This window comes from Electrophorus electricus, chromosome 17, assembly GCF_013358815.1.
Source record: "Electrophorus electricus isolate fEleEle1 chromosome 17, fEleEle1.pri, whole genome shotgun sequence".
NCBI lineage: Eukaryota > Metazoa > Chordata > Actinopteri > Gymnotiformes > Gymnotidae > Electrophorus > Electrophorus electricus.
In genome coordinates this window covers 6174349-6201889 of record NC_049551.1, presented here as the reverse complement: position 1 = coordinate 6201889, position 27541 = coordinate 6174349, and the positions used below count along the sequence as shown (strand labels likewise).

Genomic DNA, 27541 nt, shown 5'->3' with positions numbered 1-27541 from the left:
CAGTCCCTGTGTACCCTGCTGTGCCACCTGCCACAGTCTGATTACCCCCCTGGGAGTTTCACCACTGGCTGTGGACATGAGTGCCTGATAACGCTGTAAATGTCAATTATAAAGGTTAGATGAAGCTACCTTTTAGTCGAAGCACACTCTGGTTGAGATCATATATATCCTTGGTAATTGTACCAGTATTATTCTGTATGCAGTGTGTTCTAACATTTATTTAAAGAGATTGTGTTGTGCCTTGGTGTTTCCATCTGTCTGTTTGTCTGTTAAAGTGCTAATGGTTTGTCCTGTTTCTTAATATTTGCGGAATTACACCAAAGTTCAACTTCTCTATTTGTGTCTTTTTTTCTTTTCAGGTAAGTGACCCAAAATTGCAATGCCCAGATTGAGTGGTGAAGGCATTAAAGGACATTTCCACAATTCCAGCTGTCTGATGGCTAAGTAACATCACTTTTCGTTCCTCATTTGATGTACGGTGCTAATACAGAAGACTCACATTTGGTTCATTACAAGGTTTCATATGTGGTGTAGCTGCTTGATCATTGCAGTCTTTAAGAACTCACACTCCTATTAAAAGTCATTTGTCTTCAGTCTCAGGCACTTGCTTGTTTTGCCATGTGCGTAGAGCTGCAGCATTTTATAACCTTCTAGAAATGCTGCACAGATTGCTTCGTTAATTATAAGTAGATTGAGATGCGTTTTGTGGGGGTCTGGGGCGCAGCATTGGTGGTAGTGGTGGTGGGGGGATTTATGATCAGTTAACAGTCTTCTTGACAGGGGAGTCCGGCCTGAATGTCTGGCAACCCAGTAGCTCTGCGGAAGGAATACATCAACCAGACAAGTTGGTAATAAAGAGCATTATTAAGGGAAGGCCAACTGTTGAGACAACGCCGGTCCAATGTCCACCGATCCATCTCTCATCATCTAATAGGGAGCAAATCACCCATCAGCTCCCCATTGGGAAGAGATACACTGTTCATGGTATTCTGGTTAAATCTCTGTGCCAGGAGTAGAGTGGACATGGCAATTATCCTGACACTAGCAAAATTAACTCACTAAATACTCGATCCAGTCACTCTGGAGTGGGGGAGGTGAGAAAGAAGATCATTTTCCGAAGCAGTGCAAGTGTGCACTGCTGTAATACAGGCGTTTGATTGCAGTGAACAGCATTAAAACTCTTTTCAAACAACAAGGGATAATGGTGAGCTGCTTCTTTACAAAGGAGTGCTATGTTGATGAGCATGGGCAGTTAGCATGGCACAATGTGGAGTTTTGAACTGCTACATGTGCTGTTAGATGAAAATGCAAAAAAAAAAAAGGGATCCAGTGTGTGTTGAGTCTTATTCTGTGTGTTTGCGTGTTTGTATGGTGTGTCAATTAATACACAGCATTAAGCCCTTCATTTCCGTTCACCCCAGTACATGTAAAAAGTCGGAACAGGTTGTTGGGTATTGTTATCTGAAAAACATACAAAATATAAGTGGAATTAGAAGCTGTTATTATGGTGCCTCCTGTTCAAACTATTTTAATACTTTTTAGTAGAAAACATCCAGGGGCAATGCGAAAACCTGAGCTCACATAAAAATAGAAAGAATATGAAATATTACAATATAAAAACATTGTCATCCTTTCCTTTATTAACTCATTTTCATTAGTTTGCCCCTTTTTTTCCATCCTTACTTAACTTATTTCAGTATGTTCTTTCTTTAAGTGGTCAGCTAATGCAAATGTAATCAGTGTAGCGCAAACCCATAGACATGTAATGTCAATTCAATCTGCATCCGAATGAGCAGGGTCCATGTTAAAAGCATCTTAATTGAAAGCAATAGGCCAGCACATGGCCTATTGTTTCAAATGATAAGGCTAACTCGGGCTACTGTTGTAGTGGCTTCAATGGCCTCAATCTCGCTAAAGCACGGGCACTGGGTGAGCATTACAGAGCATAAACAGGTTAAATATGTTCAACCCAAATGAATTGTCACAAGATACTGACTCATTCAGTGCATTATAAACAATCACTATGAATCCTTGCTAAACAAGAGGGAAAAAGCGTTGACAGCTGAGTTATTACCAGTGTAAGTGTAAACCAGTGCTGTTTTTGTTTTATTTTTTTTTTTTGCCAAAGCACTGCAATCTAATTTGCAGTGTGAGTGCAGTCTCCGGTGGCTTGGTTCTGCTTTTCCTCTTCGGTGATCAGTACCACTCAGTTGTTCATCTCCGAAGGGAGGTCGATGTGTGACTAATGTGCGAGCGCCGCTAATCACAGATGTTAGATACTATATCCAAATTAACTGTCACTCAGCGTGCGAGCCGGCCACATCTCTGGCCCTCTCAGACCAAGTGCATTACTGTAGCCCAGCTTCTCTGTTCTGCACTTGTTTGCAGATTAGTGCGTTCAGTAGAGGGGATGAAACAGCAGACCCTTGGCAATAGATCGTGTTTGGTCCAAGGCCGACAAGCTCTCAGCAAATCCTTTCGTGCCTGCAAAGCACGGAGCCGGTGAATTAACGAAGAGCAAACACCCCCCCCCCCCCAAAAAAAAAGAAGAATCAAAATTGTGAGAATGACTCTTTGGATCGATTGTCCTTTGACTATAGTCCTTTGTTGTTGTCACTATAGTGTGACTTCTGATTGATGTCTGGCCATGTGCTGATGTCTGGGCATGTGTGTTACCTGCGAGTGTGTGCAGGGCCAGGCAGCCAGCAGTCGTGGTGGTCACAGGGAGGGTGAGTTGTTAGTGGGGACACTCTCTCCTGGTGCTGATGATAGTATCAGCCGTGCCTAGGCACTCACACCCTATGGGTGTGAAGCCTTAGGAGTCCATGTACTGCGCCCTGTAACCCAGTTCCACCTATAAATATACTGGCATCTGTTTGCTGGACATATGCTCTCACTCTCTCTCACACACACTCACTCACACACACACACCCACACACACACACCCACACACACACACACATACACACACACACCAGTACACACTCTCAACTGTTCTTTTATTTTCCTCTCTGTGGCTATTCTATAATTTAACTTCTTCTAACAGTTCACCAGTTTCTTTCTTTATGGCTAATCTGTTTAGCTTCCCAGCTTGTGCCTCTATAGCTGTCTCATTAGGCCATCGCTGCTGTCTTGTTAAGATCCCTGTGGCTGATCTGTTATTTTATAGCTCTACTTTTAATTCACCTCTCTGTAGTTGTTGTCTCATTAAATTCCTTGTAGCTCAGTTCCCCCCCCCATGTGCCGCACATGTTTGTGTTTCCTCTAATTTGACGTGCCTAATTCAAGCCACTTGCTAATTGCCACGCACTTGAAGAGCTGAGGCAGGTGAGTTATAGCAGTGAATGAGCACACAAGCACTTCCCAGACTTGGGACTGAGGAATGCTGCTAGCTGCTCCTTTATTCAAACTCTCCATCCTGCCTGAAGCTGTTTGGCAGTTCGGGGCAGAAGTTGCATTTAAGATATTTAAATTTGATGAGTGGAGTGGCCAGAACCACCTCTGGCTGCTGCCAGTGTCTCGATGCATCCACAGAAGCGTACACCGCCTGGATGTCACGGCCACTCCTACCGAGGCAGGTGCATTCCTTTGAGCACCGCAGAGTAATCAGAAGTGTCGGAGAAACGTGTCTATTCAAGGCACTAGCTTCACCATCTATACTCTGGGATCTGTGTATTTTTTTAATAAGTGCTTCAGTACAGTCCTGGAGCTCTGCTTTTTTTTTTTTTTTTTTTTTTTTTTTTTTTTCTCCCAGTGATCCCCTGAACTAATAATGTTCTGCTTAATTGCAAACTAAGTGCTCACAGAGTTCGACTGAGATGACTACTCCTTCAATTAGCTCTCTAATGCCTGGCCAAACTGGGATGAATGGCAAAGGCAGAGATGGCAGCCTGGGATAATCATCAGGGATGCTGGGGGGACGTTGTCACTTTCAGCACAGCACGCCTCACAGCCTCCACGCTTAGCGCCCCGTGTAGAGGGCCACCGATGAAATAATGCCCTGTGTTATTAGCATGTTCCCAGGCGAGCAGACTGATCCCAGGTCAGCTCCCCGGTGCTGTTGTCGCATGGCTGCAGATATGCCAAGGAGGGAAAAACTGCTTGTTTTCTATCAGCAGTGTCATTCAGCTAACAGCAACAGCACGGCCAGAGTACCGGGGTCTTTCTTGTCACACCGGTCTCCCCAAACACCCAATCAGTTTACATTAAGTGGAGTTCATACAGGCTAAGAGAGAGACCCTGTGCGTTCTGATTTTGTGAAGGCATGTTTGTCCGGGATTCTCCTTGTTGAAGGTTGATGACACCAGCACTGCCGCAAGGTCACCTGTCCTGATGCGGCGCGGATAAGCACCGAGCTGACCTACTGACTAACCAGTTCATCATTGCTAGTAAACTCTAGTCATGTGGTGTTTGTAGTGGTATGAATGAGTTTTGTCGTGTCAATGTTAACACTGAAGATAATGGCATCAGTGATTTTTGTTTTTCAAATTATAAACCTGTCTACGTAAAAATTGTTTTTGGGTACAAATGGCAAGTTCGTGAGTGAATTAGTACATGAAACTGAAAAAGAGGCAAGGACATGTTCCCTGGCCTTCACATCCCCCTGGGTGCTTTCTCTTTGTGTAAATCTAGGGCAAGGAGAAGGCTCAGGGCTGATGGGAAATCTTGATGTAAATGTCAGCGCTGTATTACAGCAGTGGCATACACAAGAATGACAAACATATTGAATCCTAGACTTCTTTCATAACATCATCCTATTTCCCTTTATCAGATTTTAATGACATGGAAATACCACTCTTTTGACCCTGTAGAAATGCCTTCTTTTGTTTAATTGTTTTATGAATTTTATTTAAAAAAAAGTGCAATGTTTGTGCGCGTGTGCAAGTGATCATGTGCCTGAGAGAGAAAACATTCTGAATTGACATGTATTGGCACTTTCTGGAGCTTCCAGCATAAGTGCAGAGAAGATTTACAGGCCTGCGGTTTTATGGCTTAGAGAGTATTTATGGACTTAAGAACCCTCATTTCCCAGGAATGCATCCATGTCTGTGTATGGTCAAAGTAGTGGTTATATGTGTGTGTGTGTGTGTGTGTGTGTGTGTGTGTGTGTTTGTGGTATTTAAATTTGATGATTGGATAATAGTATACAGCAATTGCCACCATGTGACATACTCATTCAGTGCTGTGTGTGATGATAAATCAATATGGTACTGGAGTTCCATTGTACAATGTGCAATAAGTGGGATTTAATTGATAGACTGCCACCCTACTATCTGGAATGTTGTACATATTAATCCCACCATCGCATCCATACTTCAACAAGACTTTGTATTACTAGATACTTGCATCCACATGTCCTTATGAATACATGAGAGTTCACAAAAAGAGTTTTGGAGTTTCATACACATATACTAAAACGGCTAATTTTGTTCAGTCCCGAAACCATAAATATACAGATGAGCACTGCTTAGTTGTTCTTTCAATGTAGACAATGCTTGAATAGGGTTCATCCCACCCCTCCTGCCATACTTTCTCACTTCAAGTTCAAGTTCAAGTTTGGTTTATTTGTCACGTACATAGTCATACATGGTATAACTCACAGTGAAATGGTTTGAGAGTGCTGTGTCCAAACTGAGGAAAAAAAACAGGGGTGCATAAGGAAATATATGTGTGTGTGTGTGTGTGTGTGTGTGTGTGTGTGTGTGTGTGTGTGTATATATATATATATATATATATATATATATATATATATATATATATACACACAAAAAAATATATATAACAATGTATATACAATATATGTATATATACACAATGTACAGTGTATATATGGATATATGTGTATGTACAATACAATTCCAGTTTACAAATTTACAGATTTACAGTCGCATGGTGGTGGTGGTCCCCACAGTTTATCAGTTGCCCTGATTCAGGGCCTGAATGGCCTGTGGGAAGAAGCTCCTCTTCAATCTCTCTGTGTTGGTCTTCAGGGAGCAAAAGCGCCTCCCTGACCTCAACAGAGAGGAGAGCCTATTGTTGGGATGGGTGGGGTCCTTCACAATCCTCCTGGCCTTGGTCTGGCACTGCTTGTAATAGATGGTCTGCAGGTCAGGAAGTTCCATATGAGTGATGCGCTCTGCTGAACTCACCACCCTTTGGGGTGCTTGTCTGTCATGCTTGGTGCTATTCCCAAACCAGTCTGTGATGTTCCCCATGAGGATGCTCTCAATAGTGCAGGTGTAGAAGTTCTGCAGTACCTCAGAGGGCAGTCTGAAGTCTCTTAGGCATCTGAGGTGGTAAAGATGCTTTTCCAGGGAGTTGGTGTGGCGGGACCAGGACAGGCCCTGCGAGATGTGAACTCAAAGGTACCTGAAACTGTCTACTCTCTCCACTGTGGTTCCGTTGATCCTCACAGGTTGGTAGTGCTGCTCCTACTTCTTGCTGCATTCCACAATCAGCTCCTTTGTCTTGCTGACGTTTAGGAGGAGATTATTTCTCTGGCACCAGTTTTCCAGGTGTTTGATCTCATCCAGGTCTTCCCTCTCATCGTTGTCCGAGATCAGGCCCATGACGAGGGTATCGTCAGCAAACTTGACAATGATGTTGGAGTTGGAAGTGGCTGTGCAGTCGTAGGTGTACAGTGAGTAGAGCAGTGGGCTTAGGACACATCCCTGAGGAGCTCCAGTGCTGAGGGTGAGGGTGGATGAGACACAGTTGCCTACCCGTACTGATTGTGGTCTGTCTGTTGAGAAGTTGGAGATCCAGTCGCACAGGGATGTATGCAGTCCTAGATCCTCCTACTTAGTAGTGAGTAGGGAGAGGATGATAGTGTTAAATGCTGAACTGTAGTCAACAAACAGCATTTTAACATAATTACCCCTTCCTTTGTCCAGGTGGGGCAGTGTGGTGTGGAGCAGATGTGCAATTGCGTCATAGTTTACTTGTTGATTCTCTTATGTATGTATGTATGTATGTATGAGTTTTTGTAAGTTATTTGTTCATCTTGTTATGAACTCAAAACACATCAAGAGAAAAAAACATATATAGAGAGCGCTATATTACATTGCCCCCAAATGTGTCATACTTTTATTACCTAAATTACATTTAGTCATTGGTCAGTAAAACCTGCATGCAAACAAATGCTTACTCCTCCATTTAAGTTGTAGTATGATGTGTAACACCCTTAAAATAAAGGCTATTTACATCGTGAATTGTAACACATGATTCAGTTGCTGTACACAAATGTAATGAAACAAATACAATGATCGCTTTTGTCTACTTGGCACAGGGCACTCAAAGGACAGTTTAACTATTCTCAACAATTATTTTGCAATTGAGACCAGTGATTCAGGCTGCAGTTAAGGCTGCATTAGTGTCTGTCAAACATATTCTAAAATTACTTTTAAACTTGACAGGATTTGGGAAAATCAAATAAACTGAATTTTGCCCACCTCATCCATCCATATTTCATTCATCTCTGGAGTCTGTAATATATGCTGGAACTTCGCACCATACATGCAGTATAACTAGTTAATTAAAACAATGTGTGAGCTAGTATCGTCTTCAAGGTATACAGACTGACAGATTCACCCTCAGGTTGCCTACTGTTTGAAGATGCACAGATGAAAACTAAAACTGATGTAAGTTACTTTATTAAAATGAATTGCCAAGAATGTAAAAAGACACACAGAGGATTGAAACAAAAAACAAATAAACAAACAACAACATGAAAAACATACACATATTCAAAAGCACTCACATACCCCCCAGCTAATTGGGGGTTTTAAGCACTTTGCTTCATATAACCACAAAGAGAGGTTCATACTCACAAACTTAGTCAGCTGAAGTTGTAATTTATGATGAAGGATATACAGACTTAGCCATAACGGCAATGCCAGCTTGCGTGTTGCTACAACATTCTTATTGGCTCACCGCGAGAATAAGCCAATAAGACTCCTCATTCCTTCCCATATGGCCTGTTCCACCCCATGGAAAGTAACATCCAGCTGCAGTACCCAGCCAGACCCTTCTCTATCACCTTGCTAGTACTGGGTCAGACCCCCTTTTATCTTCACAACTGCCTTAATCCTTCATGACTTAGATTCAGCAGGGTGCTGGAAACATTCCTCAGAGATTTTGGTCCATATTGACATGAATGCATCACAGAGTAGCTGCAGATTTGTAGGCTGCATATCCATGATGTGAATCTTCTGTTCCACCACATCCCAATGGTACTCTGTTGGATTGAGATCTGGTGAATGTGGAGGCCATTTGAGAAAATTGAAGTCATTGTCATGTTAAAGAAACCAGTTTAAGATGATTTGAGCTTTGTGACACGTTATCCTGCTGGAAGTAGCCTTCAGAAGATGGGTATACTATGGTCATAAAGGGTTAGACATTGTCAGCAACAATACTGTGTAGGTTGTGGCATTTAAAGTATGGGGTCCAAAGTGTGACAAGAAAATATCCCCCACACCATAATGCCACCAACACTAGCCTGAACCGTTGAGGCAGGATGGATCCATGCTTTCATGTTGTTTGGGCCAAAGTCTGACCCTACTGTCTAAACGTCACTGCAGAAATTGAGACCAGGTAATATTTTTCCAATCTTCTATTGTCCAATTTTGGTGAGCCTGTGTGAATTGTAGCCTCAATTGCCTGTTCTTAGCTGGCAGGAGTGGCACCTGGAGTGGTCTTCTGCTGCTGTAGCCCATCTGCTTCCAGATTCAATGTACTGTGCATTCAGAGATGCTCTTCTGCATACTTCAGTTATTTGTAACGTTTCCACTCGGAACAAGTGAGAGGCAGAATGCATGTGCAGGGGGCAGTTTATTTACGGCGGAAAACACAATCACAAAGGGGACAATAACAGGGGCAAGTGTTGGAGGCTGACGTAGCAGCCTCAGGGAGCAGAGGAGTTTCAAAAGTGACTCCCGGCACAACCAAAGGGTTCGTATGGGTCCAGGAGGTCGACGGAGGGGCCTCAAGGGTCACTGACTCGCCACGAGGCATGGCTGAGGGAGTCTCAAATGTCTTTAGAGGCACATCTGTAGCAGCTACAGGGGCCACAGGGAAGTCTCGAGGAGCGACCACGGGGACAGGCCTGGCACGTGGTGCGGGGACAGGTGGAGTGGCCTCCTTCACTCCAGGAACAGCCGGGTCCGGTGATGCGATGCTCAGCAGTGATGGGCCTGGGGGTGTGGCTGTGGCGTTCAGCGGCGAGTCCGGGAGGTCCAGAGGTACGGCTGCGGCAGTCAGCGGTGGCGCGTCCGGAGGTACAACTGTGCCGGTCAGCTGCGGGTCCGGGAGTCCCGAAGACGGGGTTGCGCTGCTCAGCAGTGCTGCAGGGTCTGGAGGTGTGGCTACGGTGGTCAGCGGCGCTGCAGAGAGATCCAGGGGCGTGCCTACAGGCACAGACCTGACACAGGGAACAAGAATGGATTGAGAGACCTCCTGGGTGGCGAGGATAGGCCAGGAGGCTACCACTAGGCCGGGAACAGGCTCAGGATGAGCGTCATCTCTCGAGTCGGGGACCAAAACTTGATCGGGACGGGCAGCGTCTCTTGCGCCAGGGGCCGGCTCATGATGGGCAGCGACTCTTGCGCCGGGAGCAGGCACAGGACGGGTGGCGACTCTCGTGCCGGGACCTGGAACATGCCCAGGACGGGCGGCGAGTCTCGTGCCGGGAACTGGAACATGCCCAGGACGGGTGGCGACTCTCGCGCCGGGCACTAGACTAGTGGCGTCCTGGAACGGCCTGGAACATTCATGGTGACGGCATCCACTATGCCGGGCACAGGAACAGGATCAGGGCGAGCGGCGTCTCTTGCGCTGGGGACCGGAGCTGGCCGGGCGGCGATGTCTTTACTTGTGTCAGATGTAGGGACTGGATCCACCTGGGCAGCTTCTCTCGTGCTGGGGGCTAGATCCGGTTGAGTTGCGACCACCACGCCGGAGATAGCGACTGGTTGGGCAGCTGAGAGGGGAGTAGCTACAGAAGGCAGGTTTGGTGGGGTTGTAGCAAACTGTGCTGTTAACAGCCGGAAGCAACCTTCTAGGCAGAATGCATGTGCAGGGGGCAATTTATTTACGGCGGAAAACACAATCACAAAGGGGAAAATAACAGGGGCAAGGAGAAAACATTGAGGCAAAATAACATACAAACTAAACAAACGGAAAAACAACGGCAAACTAACGAGCATAATTAATTACGACAGAAACACGACAGAACAAGACTAACTTACCAAAATAACCGACGAACTCGAAGACAAAACCACAGTGTACAAATAACCAGGACAATTAGACAAAGACCAGACTCAGGTGAACATGGGGACAGGGAGAAGCAAAACAGAATGAAGGAACAGAGGACAGGCGGAGAAAACGAAACCAAGGAACAGAGCAGAGACGCAGAGGAAAACAGACACGACCGGGAAACTACAGAAATAAGGGCGCCAGGAGGGGAGCCATTCCTTACACTGTTGCCTTTCTATCAACTCAAACAAGTCTGGCCAATCTCCTCTGACCTCTCTGGCATCGACAAGTCATTTTTGTCCAGAGAATTACTGCTCACAGGATATTTTATCTTTTTCTGACCATTCTCTGTAAACTCTAGAGATGGTTGTGCATGAAATCCCAGTAGATCAGCAGTTTCTGAAATACCGGCTTGTCTAGCACCAACGGCCATGGCATGTTCAGTCGCTTTTCCCCCCCATTTCCCCATGCTCAGTGCCGAGTTGCTGTCATGTGATTTCCTGATCCCCAAACTGGGGGAATGGCTCAAGTAAATCCCAGGGACAACATCCAAGATCTCTGTCCTGAAGTGTGCAGTCCTGGGAACAGGTAATATACTATGTAGGACCCTCAAGCTCCCAGGCCTCTGGTAGAGTACACAAGGAAGGAAAAAAGACTGCCCAGAGGAAGGCAAGTGGGGAATTTTATTTATGTATATATACAAAAATTCCCCACTCCCCACATCTACACACACACACAGTCGATTTTCCAGAGAAACAGGATGTTTCAGAGGTCCTTCTTCAGCTGTTTTTGCTTCTCTTTCATGCACTTTGCTTGCTCAGGTGATGAAGGACTTCTGTCCGAAACATTCTGTTACTCTGGAAACTCAGTGTACTTTACCACAATTTTGAATCTCTCTCTCTCTCTCTGTGAATATATATATATATATATATATATATATATATATATATATATATATATATATATATATATGTGTGTGTGTGTGTGTGTGTGTGTGTGTGTGTGTGTGTGTGTGTGTGTGTGTGTATGTGTGTGCGCTGATGTAGAGATATTCAATATATATGTAATTTATTTTCCATATTTTCAGAATCGTTTGGCACAGAATTGGGAAGCTTGTTGATAAATGTCAGACAATGTATTAAGCACGTCTTTAAATTACGCTTTAACAGGAGACCTTCCCTCCTGTCCGCAAGGGCAGCACACGGGTGGCGGCTCATTCTAATGAAAGAGATTTGGAGTCGGTGGCATTTATATTAGCTCACGGTGGATCCAGGGGAATGCGCTGAAAAACAAAATAAATCACGTGGCAGTGTTGGTGCCCAACGCCGCTTTGAGGCTCTGGCAGCCTCCCCATCAATACCTCCTGTGGACACATAGTGAAATTACAACAAGAGAAGACACATAAACCGGGTGCAGTCAGAGCAAATCAATGGCACTTAATTAAAAAGAGATAGATGTTAGACAATGAATCAGAACAGCTTTAATAGTAGATGCTCCAGATTCCCCCTGTCAACAACAATGGTGGACATAGACTTCCACATTGATTTTTGTTTCTTTATTTTGCTTTCTTTGTTTCTGTCGTATTTGTGTTTATTTTTATTTATTTTTTGGGGGGAGGGGGTGAGTGGCGGGGGAGGGACATAACTTTAGTACTTTGTACTTTGCATCTGACCGTTGGCTGGGGTATTCATTTGATGCTCCAGGCCGCTCTATTCAGAGAAATTGACTTAAAGCCTAGGGCGCTCCGGATTTGGTTGCTTTAGCAAATGAGCTTTCCTGATTTGATTGCTTGCCTTATGGGCGTTGTTTGGGGGAGTCTTTGTTACGGTTTATTATGAAATCAACCTGCCCCCAACCCGCAAGCCTGATTTGCAAGATGCACCTGCAAGAGTGTTACATTTCCTGCTTAACCTGATGTTTATGTCTGTTTCTTCAAAATAGTTTATTTACTTTATGTCAGTGAAGGATGCCTTCAGTACCTTGCCAAAGCAATAATCCCAGGGACTCTTTACACTGGAAAAGAAACATCTCCCAAGGACCTGGTTTGACTAAAGTAATACCTCATAATAGGTGACTGATAAAGTTATTGAACCCCTGAAGTCATGCGCCCTCTGGTGCATTGACAAGCATATAAATTGCAGTAATGACGATTCTGATTAGAGTTATTGTAGCAATGATTACACCGCAGTGTGGGAATACGCAATTAGCGTGAGCCATTTGATGGGCCTCCATGATATTACCACCCTGTCCCAGCAGCTGCCTCTTAATTAAGGAAGCATAACAATGACAGAACAGTTCTGCTTGCTGCCCTGAGCTCTCAGATATAGGAGATACAGGGATAACACCTAACCAATACAGGGGCTGTGGCGGCTTAGAGGCCTTGATCTTTTCAATAGGTTTTCACTGATTTTCTTCTAGCTAACACCCGTGCACTATCCTTGGCTTCCAGACTTGGGGAGTGGGTAGATTTGGACACAATAAGCACAATGCTTAGTGCCAGGCGCGCTTAATAAATTTCACTTTCTCAGTCTCATTACTGCACAGGGCTCTGCAACTCATGATTAATGACACTTCCCTAATTATACATGCGGTGTTGGAAGGAATTTGATGATCTCATCTCTAAGGATATTTATCACGTTTTATTGTCATGAGTATTCAGATAACACCTCCCTCTACACACATATATAAGATTATGTGGTGCAGTAATGGGATTGTAGGTTGAGGCAGAAGACAGCGTAGCATTGGCTGTTAAAATGAAAGCTAAACATTGGGGTGAGATTGCATATTGCACTTTTACATCAGCAGGGCTCTGAGGGACTGACGGCAGACAGGCTCGGTTGGGGGTCAGCCCAGTAAAAAGCCCTGAAATGCCACACATAAAACAAAAGTTGTTTGAAACAGGCCTCAGTATGCTAATAAATATAGCAGTCGTGGCGATGTAGTGGCACGTGTGTTTAAGAATCCAAACAAGGCTGCTAGGAGAATACCTTATGGTTTAGAACTGTTGTGATTTTGAAGTGCTAAAAATGCACACAAGGTAATGTTGGGAAAAGTTTACCTTTAAGGCGTGGCCCAGTGTTCATTTGTGCCCTCCAGAATTATTTGTACCCTTGACACAGATGAGCAAAGAAAGTGGCTTTATCTTTCTTATGAAAGCAACTGAGCCTTTTAGTGAGGTCGAAGGACTGGGATGAGACCACTGCAAAAGCTTAATTCTCTGTACTGTGGTCCAGTCATGACCTGTTGTAGCAGAGGCATTCAGATTTTGACGTAATGCCCTGTCCTAGGACATTTGATAATTTCATGATCCCCACCCTGCTTTACTGGGGGACAGGTTTCTGCATGATATTTACTTTTTCAAACCAAACTGACGAACAAACTGGTCAAAACTGAACAAACAAAAAAAAAGGCACTTTTTGTCTCTCTTAAACACAGAACCTGGATCCAGCTCCAGTAATGTTTAGTGAACTGCATGAATTTGAGGTTGTGGATTTATGACAGGAGAGTGCGACGGAGACCCTCGCTTAGGAAGGTTAGATGGGTGCTCTTTGGTCCGGTGGTCAGAGCTCACGTTCACCTCCTCTCTGTTCCATGTTTGAGTCCTGGGTAGGATGGCTGACTTCAGCCTTCGTTACACGTGGTGTCGGACGTGAGACGGCGGTGAGGCCATCGGGAGCGTGCCCCGGGTTGATGAACCCATCGCTGCCATGAGGGAACGTTGTAGCCCAGTGTGAGCACCCCTGATGAGGGGCATGGGTGTGGCCCTGATGGAAAGGGCAGTTGTGCGCAGAGGAGCACTTGGACAGTGTCACGTACGGGGGCGCGCCCTGGAGGTGAAGGCAATGTGATGAAGAAGGGGAGGATGGGTGCTCTTTCGTCCGCTGGTCAGAGCTCACGTTTAACTCCTGTCTGTCCTGGGTAGGGTGGCTGCCTTCAGTCTTCATTACAGGCTTTCTTCTGAAAAACCTTACAAACACTTTGTTGTTGTGAGGGCATCTAATCGTTATAATGACCCCTAGGATGCAAACAACTCCCCATTTAAGAAGTCCATACAGTGATCCATGGAGAAAGTTCAAACCATCTTTCTCTCCTTCCCCAGGTAATTGCTACCTTGCAGACAGGTACATCACAGCTCTAGCTGTTTGAAACTTAATGACTACTCTGATATTAGAGTTGAGTATTTTCTGGTTTTAAGACACTTAAGTTAAGACTCAGATGTTCTTAAAAATATACATGTCAGTGAGACTTTCTAGGGATGCCAGTAATTGTGACGTGAGACTTTGAGATTTTGTTCATAATTTTTAAAATTATTATTATTTCGCTAACTTTGCTTCACTAAAAGTTTAGATGTGTAACTGTTTAGAGAATAGGATCAAGCTGATAAACAACAAAGCATTTTAGCTTTTTATGCGCATCTTTACAGGCACCAATAATTCATGGGGTCACAGAGGGCTTCTGATGAACTAGATGCAGACTTCTTGGAACAGATAAAGTAGCCAAATCTGCATGAGTGTGGGATTTATAGACTAACTGATCAATGTAATCTATTTTATGTTTATTTGCTTGGTAGAAGGAATAAACAAAGATCATTTGTTATTTTTAGTTTAATGTATTATGACCGACATGCAGCAGTTGAAATTCAAACACACTAGTCAGTCTTTCTGCCGGAACAATAAATTATGAGTGTGGAAAAAATTTTGACAACCAGATAATAATTGGAAAATAGCATTGTGTGCCAATGCTCAAGGGAGACAGGAAGGGAAAAGAAACGATAAGAAAGGAGAGATGCTTCCATAAGCATTTTCGTTCATTCTCCTCTCCTTGTGGCTTTGGAGAAAAGATGTGTCATGGCTGTTAATCACAACCGCAACCCAAACCAAATAGACTGTACTGTGATGGAGAGCTGGGCTGTGTTCAGAACGTGCTTATCAGCAAACGCCTAAAAGAAAAATGATTTCTTTAACATACCCTTTACTTACATAGCTTTCATACTTCCATCTAAAATCCTAATTTTTTTGGACTACTCATTTAATTAGCAATTAATTAAATCAAAATCAAAACTTTCTAAAGATCATGTGAATCAAGGAATGGAAAAAATATCTAAATTTGCAAAGAATGAAGTTCTCTGTGTTTGATTATGCATATCTGTTCTAGTTGGGTAGAGGGATGAAGGAGAAAAAAAGCGTGAAATTGCTACGTTGTAAAGCTGTTGTTTTGGAGTGTTTGCCTGCCGAGGCAGCAGTGAACTCCTTCCCCGCACGAGCCTGCACCACTTGACTCATTGTGTGTACGTGAGAGCTGCAAACGCAAATGTTCTTCCTTTTTCTTTCTCCTCCTGTTTCGATTAGGTTTTGCCAGCTTGTGAGAAGTAATTGAAACCACAGCCATGCAGTTCTTCTGATGGCTCTGTCTCAACTTCTCAGTCATGTACTGTACACTGCTGCCTGAGGACCATCATGGGCTGAATTCATTGCGCAGTGTGCCATTGGAGTTATTTGGGAGTCAATATAGCTTGCGCATATATGCAGTTTTATGAATTGCATTTGAAACTCAATGTTTTGTTCCTGTCCTTCTTCCCTTGGTGTTGTTGGTGCTCACTTAATATATATTGTATGTGGTTTTGTGGCAATTTCTTTCTAATGCACTGCACACCGTGACAGGCAGGTGATGTATCAGGTGCAAAATTAGATCTGTATCGGCAGTTTTTGGGCCTGAAGGCTGCTACATGGAGAGAGCTGTTGTGTCTGGGGTAAGAGGTCGGTCTTCACACTGGACACCTGCAGGGTGAGAGAGCTAGAGAGAGAGAGAGAGAGAGAGAGAGAGAGAGAGGAGTGTGAATGCTCATATTTCTGTGTGTGCGTATTTGTGTGTGTGTGTGTGTGTGTGTGTGTGTTCATTTGTAGAGGTGACAAGGAAAGAAATGCAGACAGAGCGAGGCAGAAACAGTGTGAGAGATATACAGTGTGGGTTTGCCCTGTGGGGGCCCCCTTCAATGGAGACACGTCTTCAATGTGCGGCGCCTTTATTGGTTGGTTCCAGTTTGCCAGCCCACCCCAATCAGATGCACTTGTACCGAGGAAACGCTGTTAAACCCGAGAGAGTGGACCTGAGTGACAAGCACCGCCTGTAGCATCATCAGACATGGATGGATGGATGGTAACTCAGAGTGTTCGAAACAAACCACTCTCCTCCCCGGCAGCCATGGACTGATCCGGCACGGATCGGCTGGCCCCAAAAGAGTCACACTCAGGGTCTAAAACTTTCCTGCAGCAACTCAGCTCTGCTTCTCTAAAAACCTGTGCGGCAATAGCTCCATGTCAGTGAACAGAGGGCTGCTGGTGTGAAGCGGAAGCCAGACGCAGGGCTCAGTTCCAGAGGGCTGTGTCTATGAGCGTCCCACACCGTTCTGCTCACACTTTTAAACAAGACCCACTGCAGGCTGCTTGAGGGTATGGTAACAATGATATTACTCAGCATTTCTCTACTGTCTTTGAGGACACAGGACCTCAGGGTTTTCTTGAATCTAGGTTTGCCATCAAATTTGACCAAGTTTACAAAAAAATAATGTAATATGTTTATTTTTTCTAACCAGTGAATACAATGAGTGAAAGTACCCATTGTTCCAGGTTCAGGTCCAAAAAGGTTTGTACAGGCTGGCAAACAGGACCTTGTCCTGCATACATATAAGACTCTGATAGGGTAGACAGACCGATGACAACCGATCTGCTAATGCTGCAACACTGTGCGTCCTGAGTGAAATAAAAAACGGTGGTGATTTTGTCCAAATAGCCTGTACCGTCTCACTGCCCTGCTGCAGCGTGACTGTGGCAACAGCTCGTAATTCCAGCTCTCCGGTGCATTCAGAGGGACAGGTTTGCTGGCGGTATCCCCACTGCCTGAGTCTAAGACGTCCAAAAAACGGGCGCCAGGCAGATGCGTGCGACTCTCTCTTCAGTCAACGTTGTTTTCTGTATGCGACGGGAAGGGCGGCTGGCCGTGAGCGGCACCTAAATCTCCGGCGGGTTCTCATAGATTGTTTTTAAACGCTGGACTGTTTGTCACACTGCGTGCTAGCCACACTACCTCTTAACCCGCGCTGGGTCGTTTGGTTGAGAGAAGAGAATTTTTTGAGGCCTAATTGAATTTAGGGTTAGATTTTCTTTCCTTTTTTGTTAGTCATGTATAGGCTTAATGACTACACAGGACATTAAGAGCTACTTTTTTTTGCCTTAATTCATTTGGCTTAAATGAATCCAGTGATATCGATTTCCAATTAGATTAATGAAAACAGCCTTAAAGTCTGCTATTTCTTTTCTATGAGCTGAGAATAAAGTATTGAATGAGGATTGGACATCTGTCCTAGTAATGTTTACTTTCCTGTTATCCCTGTCATCATACAGCATTACAAAGGCAAAAAGTAAATAAATAAATAAACAAACCCAGGAGTTTGGCCTCAAATTTCTGCTGACAAAGCAAAATCATTCTTCCCATTAGTTATTCATGGAGGCTTGTTTGCTGACCTAGCCATGGAAATGACTGTCCTGTTTGGGAAAAAAAAATCCTATATTGCAATTTAAGGAAAACTAATTGAAAAAGAAAAAGTATTGGGATCGTTAGCTGGGCCAGAAGGAAGATGGAACAAATTAAATTTCCCTGTCCATGTTTGTTTGTAATGAAAACTCATTATTGAGAGATGAAGTGCATTCTGTTTCTTGCAACAAACCTCGGAACAGTACACGAAACATTAACGATTTTAATATGATTAAGAAAACAGTGGCAAAGGAGGGAAAGTTGAGACATGGCAGTGTTTCACAACACTTCAAGGCCACAAACCAACATGGCAGTTCACAACGAAGGCTAATGAATAAAAATATTCTAACCAAAGTACCCAACTTTGGTTTAAAAGGAATTAAAAGGGCATCATTATATGAGTGTGATTAAAAACCCTGGGTGAATTTATGCACCTGACCGGCAAGTGCGACTCTTTGTACCTGTATAACTTATGCAGTCTTTTCACACAAACTACACCTTTAAAATCTTTAGAAAAATAATTCTGTGATAATTGCAGTAATGTGTAAGGGCAGTCCCAGTGGGAGAGAGACAGCTGCCTTTTAGCCTCTGGTTTGTGGTGATGGACAGCGTGGGTTGGAGTCGGGGAACACATGTTCCACACACAGGCCTGGTTCTTCTAAGTTCTTCTGTAGAAGTGCAGGTTTTACTGCGGTCATTCAGGCCTCCTTTTCCGACCCTATGATGCACTTCGATAGCGCGCTCTGCTCTCCCTCATGTGGCAGGCTTTTTTCACTAAGCTGTTCAGCATTTTTTTTTTTCAAATGACAAACTGAAATGTCGAGCAGTCTGACAGACTCAGTCTCCATGAGGCCAAAAATAAAGCTGTTGGATGTAATGATTTTTATGTTTTCAAGTCTTTCAAGTCTGCAAGTGACAAAAGTTGTAGAGTTAATGAGATGTTTTTTTTTTGTTTTTTTTACAGAATTTGACAGAAGGGTCTTATCCAAAGCGACTTAAGCTTGAATCACTATGAAAGTATGTACGCTTCTGGGAAAAAGAACTCAGGACCTTTGTTTTGTTAGCTACAGGAGTGCTGTAGAGGTAGATGTTTTTGTACATGGTGGTACACTAAATTTCTCACAGAAAGACATTGTACTCTTTTAAACTCTTTTAAGCAACAATATTTAATGTGCAATGTCTTAATCTAAGCAGCCTATAAATAATCATAACAGCATGGTCAGTGATAATACTAGGTATTCCTCAGTATTTCCCTTAACAGCAGTTTTGCTTGTTCATACAAAGTTTCAGATATTATAAATAGTGCCCACATTAATTATTGCCAAAGACCATCGATCTTGCTTCTAGTGGCCAAATGTGTAAATGTAAAATCATTTAAGCATAGCTATTGTTCTTTGAATAATGGATAGATGAGGTGACACACTGGAGTGTATGCTCACTAGCCACTTTATAAACATCATAAATATGCACTTAGATCTGGCTCCATATCCCATTTGCTGCCATACATAATTTGTGTTAGCCTCTGCTTTCTCTGCCTCTGTGGTCGGTTTGTAAGCACAGGTCTGTACTGGCTGAACAGGTGTGGTTGGGCATTGATCCCAATAACACTGCTACGTCCATTAACACACCCGGAGCTGTGCCCCCACCATGTCCATGGTGATGCAGGGGCCCCGAGGGCAAGGAAACAACCCCCGACGTACGAGGTAGAGGTCGGCTGACCAGTTGTGCATGCCAAATAAGGCTTGCACCCTGTGCTTGTTTACTTATAAAATATTGCTAGCAGAAAGGTGGACTTGGTAAAGTTGCCAGTGCCAGTGGGTGTAGGTGTAAGGTGGGTGTGCTTAATAAAATGCCTGGTAAGTGTACAGGGCCACTGGAGAATGTGGGCCTAGATGTGTCAGAAATTACTACAAAGAGACGACACTAGCAGGATTTCAAATGGTTTATCATAAGATGCAAATAACTGTTAAGGCTCAAGGACATAAAAGCCAAGTTCCAGTTTGTCAAAAGCACATCAAAGCCTTGTGGGAAGAAGAGATGAAGGTGAACCAGGCATCGGTGATGGAATGGAGAACGTGAAAAGAGCGGTTCTGGAACCTCACTGTGGAGCGTGGAGTCACGGATACGTGTGGCTTCCAGCAGAACAACCGCAGAATGATTTAAGAAGTGTGCAAGAGCATTTTAGGGGCATCCGCAGGCCTAAGAAGGCAGCGCCATGGAAAACTATGCAGTGTACGATACCAGCTGTGGGTCACAGATGTTAACACAGACGTGCTGGCTAAGCATTTTTAGCAAAGTACTGAAAGTGACAATTTGTACCTCAGATTATTTGTCATATTATTATTTATCCCCTAAAATTGATGGACAACATTCGCCCCAAGTAGATGTAGTTCAGATTATGAGGCGGTAATGCACAAATGCAAATTCATAAGAATTGGCATAAATCAGCTTGGATGAAAAGGTTAATGTTAGGGTTAGGGGTTATAGTCCGGGTCATGGTCATGGTCAGGAAGCCATTATAGCTTCATGCATCTGAAATGCAAGGACTAATAGTTCCTTAAAATTTTGTGTGAGATCAGATTGTTCAGAGCCAAAAACAGCAAATCTCTCTCTCTCTCTCTCTCCTTCTACTATTTGACTTATTTTCTGTCTTTCTCTAATTTAAATAAATCACACTCCCTGGACTCTTGAATTCCAATTCTGGCATCACAAATTCTATTGTTTGCAGTAATTAATTAGGTAAAAATGAAGGCCTAATTTTTCTTAGCTGTTTGGAGGAGCCAGTGCAGCTATGGTCCTCGATGATTGATGAGACAACAGTATTCCCACTGCTTTTTTCCACTCCTCAAGTTGTTTCTGTCCTCTAGAAAGTTTATCTGAAATTTTCAGTATGATGTACATACTGTGAGTGGTGTTATTCAGGTGTGCTTGTGCGTGCTCGTGTTGTGTATGGGGGCATAGTTGTGTGTGTGTGTATGTGCATTCAGATAAATGCAATTGGAGGTTTTTGCCAGGAAACTCTTCAAACTGCTGTCATATTTTATAGCCTAACGAAGTAGCGTTCTATTGATTTTTCATCAAGGGCCAAACCGCAAGGCGTCTTCAAAGCCAACAGGCGATAATTGCTGTGTATGGGGCTGAGCTTGGCTAATCAAATCGCCTCTTCTCTCAGTAAATGAGTGGAGAGCTTGGAGATTATCAAACCTGGCTGTGTGATAATGCAGTCCCATGCTTGTTCATTGAGAACCTTCTTGTCGTTGAGGAAATGAAAAGTGCTCGTGGTGTTATGCCGAGTGTGGGAAGGGAAACGCACTAAGTGCACTGAGGCAGCGAGTGAAGTAGCTGGAACTGAGAGGTGTGCAACGCACAATGTGCCTTTTCACCTTTGCCTCAGAATTTATTCTTAAGTAACTGATAGATTGAATGCAAGGTATGAATCACAGAATTGCCCAGTAATTGTCTGTGATACTATAAACTAGGTAGCTCAGGTTTCAGGTGTTTTTGCTGTTTTTAGATGCTTCCACTTTCCTTTTCTTTGCACTATTTATATCTTTCCAAGCTAAAAAAATGAACTCTCATTATCTTAGCACTTTGTGTAAATGAGGACAAAACAGAAATATTTTTAAAAACAGTTATCAGAGTAGTTTTTTTGGTCCAAGAAAGGTATTCTTCCACGGCAGCCTTTCCTGACACTATTACACACCCTCAGTCCTTTTATTTGAATATCTATTTCCAGTTTAGCATTCTTGAGTGCTTTTGACATTTGGAGATAGCTACCCATTTTTGAATGAGTCTGTGCAGTACGTGCTGCTGAATCTGCAGCCAGTGTGGCATGGAGAACAACAGCACCATATTAAAGTTTTAAAAAAAGCCCAGATGCAGACTGAGCTCGTGGCGAACCGGCGGGGTGAGCCAGAAAACTCACGAGAACTGGAAAAAGATGAACAAGGAAAATGTCATGCAAGCCTCCAGAAAAATGCCACGGTCCATTCATGCATACAGCAATTCCTTTGTATCGACTGTCCCGTAGTTCCGTTCACAGCCACTAATCCCAGATTTAAAAAAAAAAACACGGGAAAAGCGTAGGCTTCGGCTCTTTCGGCAGTGCACAGCATTCCCGGAGTCTGCGTGGAAAAGTTATCAGGCGTTCATTAATTGGCTCTCTGAACTGCTTGGAGGGGATTTCCTCGAATGCATTTTGGTTACAGGGTTTTAGCGCTTCCAACTGTATCCGGTTGGAAACGCCTCTGTGGCTCTGGGGGAAGTCACTCGAGCAGCGCAGCAGGCTCTGGGATATAGACGTGCAGAGAGACTGGGAGCAGAGCAGGTGCCTTCCGGATATGAGGGAGCTACTGCCTGCGCCCGCGGATAAAGGCACCTCATGCCTGGCTGGAGGAAGAAGGGCCTGTCTCTATTGTCTCTGTTTCTCCCACTCTCATTCCTCCCATTCCCTCGCTCACTTTTACTCGTTTTCTTTCTCCCTGTACTTATGTCTCTGTAATTGCCGCTCTGCGTCTTTAATTTTGTATTTGAATGTATAGACTCATCTCTTGGGTTTTTTCAATTCCTGCCCAGCAGGGCCTCGGGTACTATCTCTCGCCCACAAGGGGGAGCTCTCAAAGCCAGTATCGTCAAACTTTGAGCAGCACGCCCGGCAGCTGCCGTTTGTCCGTGTGCGCGGCGCCTTCCAAAAACTCAGCATGAGGGACTGAAGTCTTCCCGATTTGCATGCGCCTCCTCTGCCCTTTAATGAACGCTTCTCCGTTTTGATGTCGGCCAGTGCGCACGTGGAGTGCCTCGGTGAAGCCGCACTTCTCTGGCTGGCCTGGAAATTAATTAGCATTCTGAGGAGAGCCCGCACCAGCACCGGAATGTCGGAAGCAAATTATCAGAGGAGCCTCTAATCAGGGTCCCTTTGTTGTTCAATTCAAAATGGGAGGGGAAACCCTCCCCCCCCAAAAAAAACAACAACAAAAACCTTGAGCTGTGTTCACCCTCGTCAAGGACACCCACGGCACCCATGGTACACAGCCATGTCTGCTGGTCTGTTGTTTCTTCTCTCTGTGGGTTTAAAATTGTGCTTTTGAAAGCGTTTGACAGGCAGGACCTTCATTCTTTCAAGCCAGTGTGGTTTGAAGCAGAGAACGAACAAAAAAAAAAAAAAAGTCTCTCCCTAAACTGCACACAGCTCTTAAGCTGTTCCGTGAACCTCAGCGAAGAGACACTGCATTGGTCCACGAGGTGGCGATGCTGTTTGGACTGTGGGACAGCACTCCATCCGCCTGGAGCGGGGCACCCCCCCACGGGTTAGAAGGCTCACCAGCCTCCCTGAGCAGAGGTAGAGAGGAGGCGGTGGATCTCATGTAGCTTTAGGCAGGAGTGGGAAGAAATGAATTGTGCATCTCTTTCCTGAGGAGAGGTGAGCCCCGTGCTCGACGGCCCCTGGGGGCCTGGCTTTACAGCCGAGCTGCACTCCTCGCTCCACTGCCCAGGAGGAGGCCGCCGTGCGGGAGGCAGGGGAGGGATGGGAGGGACGTTTGGGAGGTGCTGGACGGGCTCGCCGGGGCGGAGGGTGCAGTGTGCGTGACTGAGCTTTGATTGTACTATTCGCTGTGGGCTTTCTTAACGACAGCCTGAAGCTTTGGACTTGTTGAATTAATTCAGCGATATGGAATGTGGAGGCTGGGCGTTATGCCATATGCGTTCCTTTATCAGAATGTGCCGTGTGCAATTCACATCAGCAGGGACCCGACTGCCGTTATATGAGCGGCTGCCCACGGGTTTTCAAGATCTATAGCTAATGATTTGCAAACTTTGTTTTTCTAAAGCAGAATAAATTGCTGGTATCCACTTGGAAGTGCTTTAAGTGAACTCCTTAGTATTGAATAAATTGTGCCATTTTTGACTGTAATAAAGCAGAACTCTGATGACGTTTGTCAGACTGAACAAACAAAACCTTTTGTATAGTTTGGAAAACTAGGAGTCTACTCAAAATTTAGGTCATATCTCCCAGCCCTACAGTGCATCTGGGCAGAAAGTATAGCTTGCTGTCTGATGCTATCTGTTGCTACACTGAGGTGAGTGGTAATTTTCTGTTTCCAGTCTCGGTTGATCTGTGGGAAATGCCTAAAGGGGAACAGGTCAAGCCCATCTCTTTGACTAAATTACACTGTCAATGGTGATTTGACCATGCAGTGTCCACTAACCCAAAACTGTGCTTAGTTCCTGTCAGGGAAACCTTCTCTCAGGGTTCTGACATGAAGCTAAACAGGTTTAATAGACAGCTGCATGCTTGACAAAGTGTTGCACCATTGCAAGGCAGAGCAGCACGGCCAGATTCTTGACTTTTAGTGCCATCTGGTGCTGTGCGTTGGTAGTGCATGGAGATACTACTTGGTGCTATTGTCCATTGTGTCTTGGGTCTGACAGTAAATAGGGGGAAAATAAAAACAATAAATTTTGTAATCATATGGCATTTTATATTATTCGAGCCAATTACTGGGATATAATTATTATCTATTATGTAATCATTAAGTGCATATAAAGCCAATTTTGATTCTGATATATAAATTATTACTTATAATAATAATGTATGTAAAAACACTAATGATTATTATTACATATATAAATAAGCATTCAAGCATTAATGTCTCTGAAAGTCTTGTACTGATTTGTTAATATTTAATTAAATTCTTTAAAGGCTCTCTGGAGAAACAGTCCCTCTGCCTGCTAGAGGCAAGTCTCCTTCAGTTTGGCACAGCATCTCCCAGTTTGTTGTCTGTGCATCTGGGCTGGTGTTGCTGCTCTTAGCATAGATGCAGCCCTCAGGGAGATGAGCCAGAGCTAATACTGCACTGGCATTTGCCTGGAGCCTTTTAGAAATGTTACGCTGACAAATAAGTGTAGCTCTGCCAGAGCACAAGATGGACTTTTAACAGAATGACCGTGTCCAGACATATGTGTGTGGTTGTGTGTTTTAAAAGAATGACCGCGTCCAGACATATGTGTGTGGTTGTGTGTTTTAGTCCACAGGATGCCATGCCAGTATAGCTTAGAACATTTGAGACTTCCAGAGAAAAACACTTTACTGTCTTCCTCTGTCGGTCTCTCTGCTACCCTTTCTTTCTTTTCGTTCTCTCCCCCATCTGCCACTTCTGCTCTCTCTCTCTCTCTCTCTCTCTCTCTCTCTCTCTCTCTCTGAAGGAACAGCAGAGGAATCCTCTGCAGCTTTTGCAGATTTGCGCCAGCCCTCTGGAGCGGCGTGGAGCAGCGTGTAATTAAAGGCCAGTGATATATGACAGAATCGATGCAGGGTTGCGGCCTGTCCCTCCATTAGGCCGCCGTTCCACCCTGACTTTTAACGAGCTCCTTATTCTTTCCAGTGGTACTTCATAAACTGTGCCCTGTCTTCACAGAGGTAGAAAGAATTGCTCAGATCTGTCTCGTTTGTTTCTGTGAGATCTATTACTTTAGCTCCAAGCTGTAACAGTATTTTGGGTTAGACGAGAAAACCTTCTCTTTCTGGTAGCATTCGAGTTGAAGTGCTTGTAATAATAAAAAAGGTTTAACACACCCTTCACATTTTTCTTTATTTGCCCAACAAACTGGATATTGGCGTTCCACAAGCTTCCCTGACACCTTCTGAGTGAGATCGGGTCAAATGGTGTGGCAAATAACATTTGAAAGAAATAGCTTTTATAGGATGGGAGGATTATAGAAGAGTACTCATATTCGCATGATTGTATGTCACTGTGCCTTCCTCTGAACTCCTCTAATAATAATACTAAACACAAATAAACGCTTGAAATGTAGTCTTGGAGATTGTTAAAGAAACTGTTAAAGAGTGGACTGTGATAGAAATTACAAGAAATTTGTTTGTTTTGCAAAAAAAAAAAATTAGGATTATGAGTAATATATTAATATTATAATAAGTAATTATTCTTATAGTAATATACAAAAAGGAATTAATATGTGTAATAAAAATAAATCCTGCTACATGCAAAAAAACATGCACAAAAAGCATAAATAATCATTTTTGAAAGTAATTATTTACATAATTGTATTATTTAGATTATATTATTTACCTAACTCTTTGCATGTATTATGGAAATGATGAATAGAGAATTAACCCTTTATTTAGTATTTAAAATGGAAAATTTCCCATTGTTTTCATTTAATGAATATACGGGCATACTGATCCTTACCCAGAGGTCTGGGCATGAGGATGGTGAAGCACTAATGTTTCTGCTAACTGTGTTAACTGTGGAGCTTCTCTGTACACAGCGTGACCCAACACCATCTTCCCTTTCACTGCTATTTTTTGATTTTCCATTATCTCATGTTAAACGTTTCTCTGTTGTCACATCCCCTTCGGCTCCTGGAGGCCCCGCGAATCTCACTGTGCAGCTTCAGTAATCTCCGCGCTGTCTGAGCCCGTGCCCTGAGGGGCAGGCTGCCATGACGATCAGCCGCCCATGGACATCTTGACACGGCCATGTAGCCCATCTCCGGAATGGCCGCACATGGCCTGTTGCTAGGAATGAAAGGGCTTCTTTACATGTGGCCTTTGCGAACATGCTTTGGTCTCTTAGCAACAGCGTGGGCATGTGGGCATGCGCGGAGGTTGAGGGCGAGGTTAATGGCGCAGCGTGGACTGTTCCCTGCATCGTGTATTATCAGGGCTGTCCTCACCTAGCTGTAGATAATGGGAATCCTCACATTTCCTCTGGCCCTGCAATGGCACATGCATCATTCTGTCAGTGGATCGATGCAAATATGCATATGTGTGCCCTCTGAGAGAGAGAACGCGCGAGAGAGAGAGATACAGTGGAAAGCACTGAAAAAGAGTGTTTAGATAGACAAGAATCTCTTCAGTGTGTACACAGAGTGCATATCCTAAAGTAAACAGAGAGATGCAGGCTAGTGTACTGGATGGTTATATAAGGAGGACTCTTTGTGATGGTGAGCAAATTGAGGATGCTGAGGGTTCGAACTCGTGGCCCACTCACAACTTACACTCTGACTGGCTCTGTTCTGAAGATTTGATCTAATATTGCTCACATGCATAGGAACGCATAACAACACCTGCTTTAATGCTACAAAGGTATTCACCAGCTAGTAATAGAGTCAGTTCACACTCCCTCATTATCATAATCAAAATAATTAAAGCATTTATTCTTCAGTTATTAGAAAACCAGTATCGTGTGTCATGGTAATAGTCTGAGGCGTGTATATATTGGTGTTCTAGTGTATTCTGCCAGCTGTTTCCTTTCCCCTGTCTCGTCTCCTTTAAGGCAAAGACAGGCTCTCACTGGCCAGGCTAGTTTGGACATCCAGGGTGATTTCTAATCGATCGGGTATTGACCCACGCGAGCATGCAGTCTGGACTGATGGATGAGGCAGCCGTGCACTCAGATGGCCAGCAAAGGGCCTCAACAGCTGCTGCTTGCACACACACACACACACACACACACGCACACGTATAACACAAACACATGTACACACTCACATAACACACACAAGCACTCACATAACACACATACCGGCGCACATACACAAACGTTCGGTGACACACAGACAGTGGGGTTGTAATGATGCTCATTGATCAGTAAGCGTGTTCCAGCCTCAGGCGAAGCGCCGGCCGTTTTTCACCAGGACGCTGTTTACACTTGGGGTGTGGATGGTTCGTGACATTTGTTCACGTGTGTCGCCGATTTGCTTAGTGGTAGATTAGACCATCATTAGCATTCTGCCAAGGAAG

The 27541-nt window shown here is 44.1% G+C and overlaps 1 protein-coding gene across 1 annotated transcript in view; it reads left to right on the top strand.

The window, feature by feature from the left end:
- The window catches only part of ntm (neurotrimin), a 237060-nt gene that overhangs the window by 95071 nt on the left and 114448 nt on the right, over window positions 1-27541 (top strand). The gene's annotated exons all lie outside the window — the stretch shown is intronic.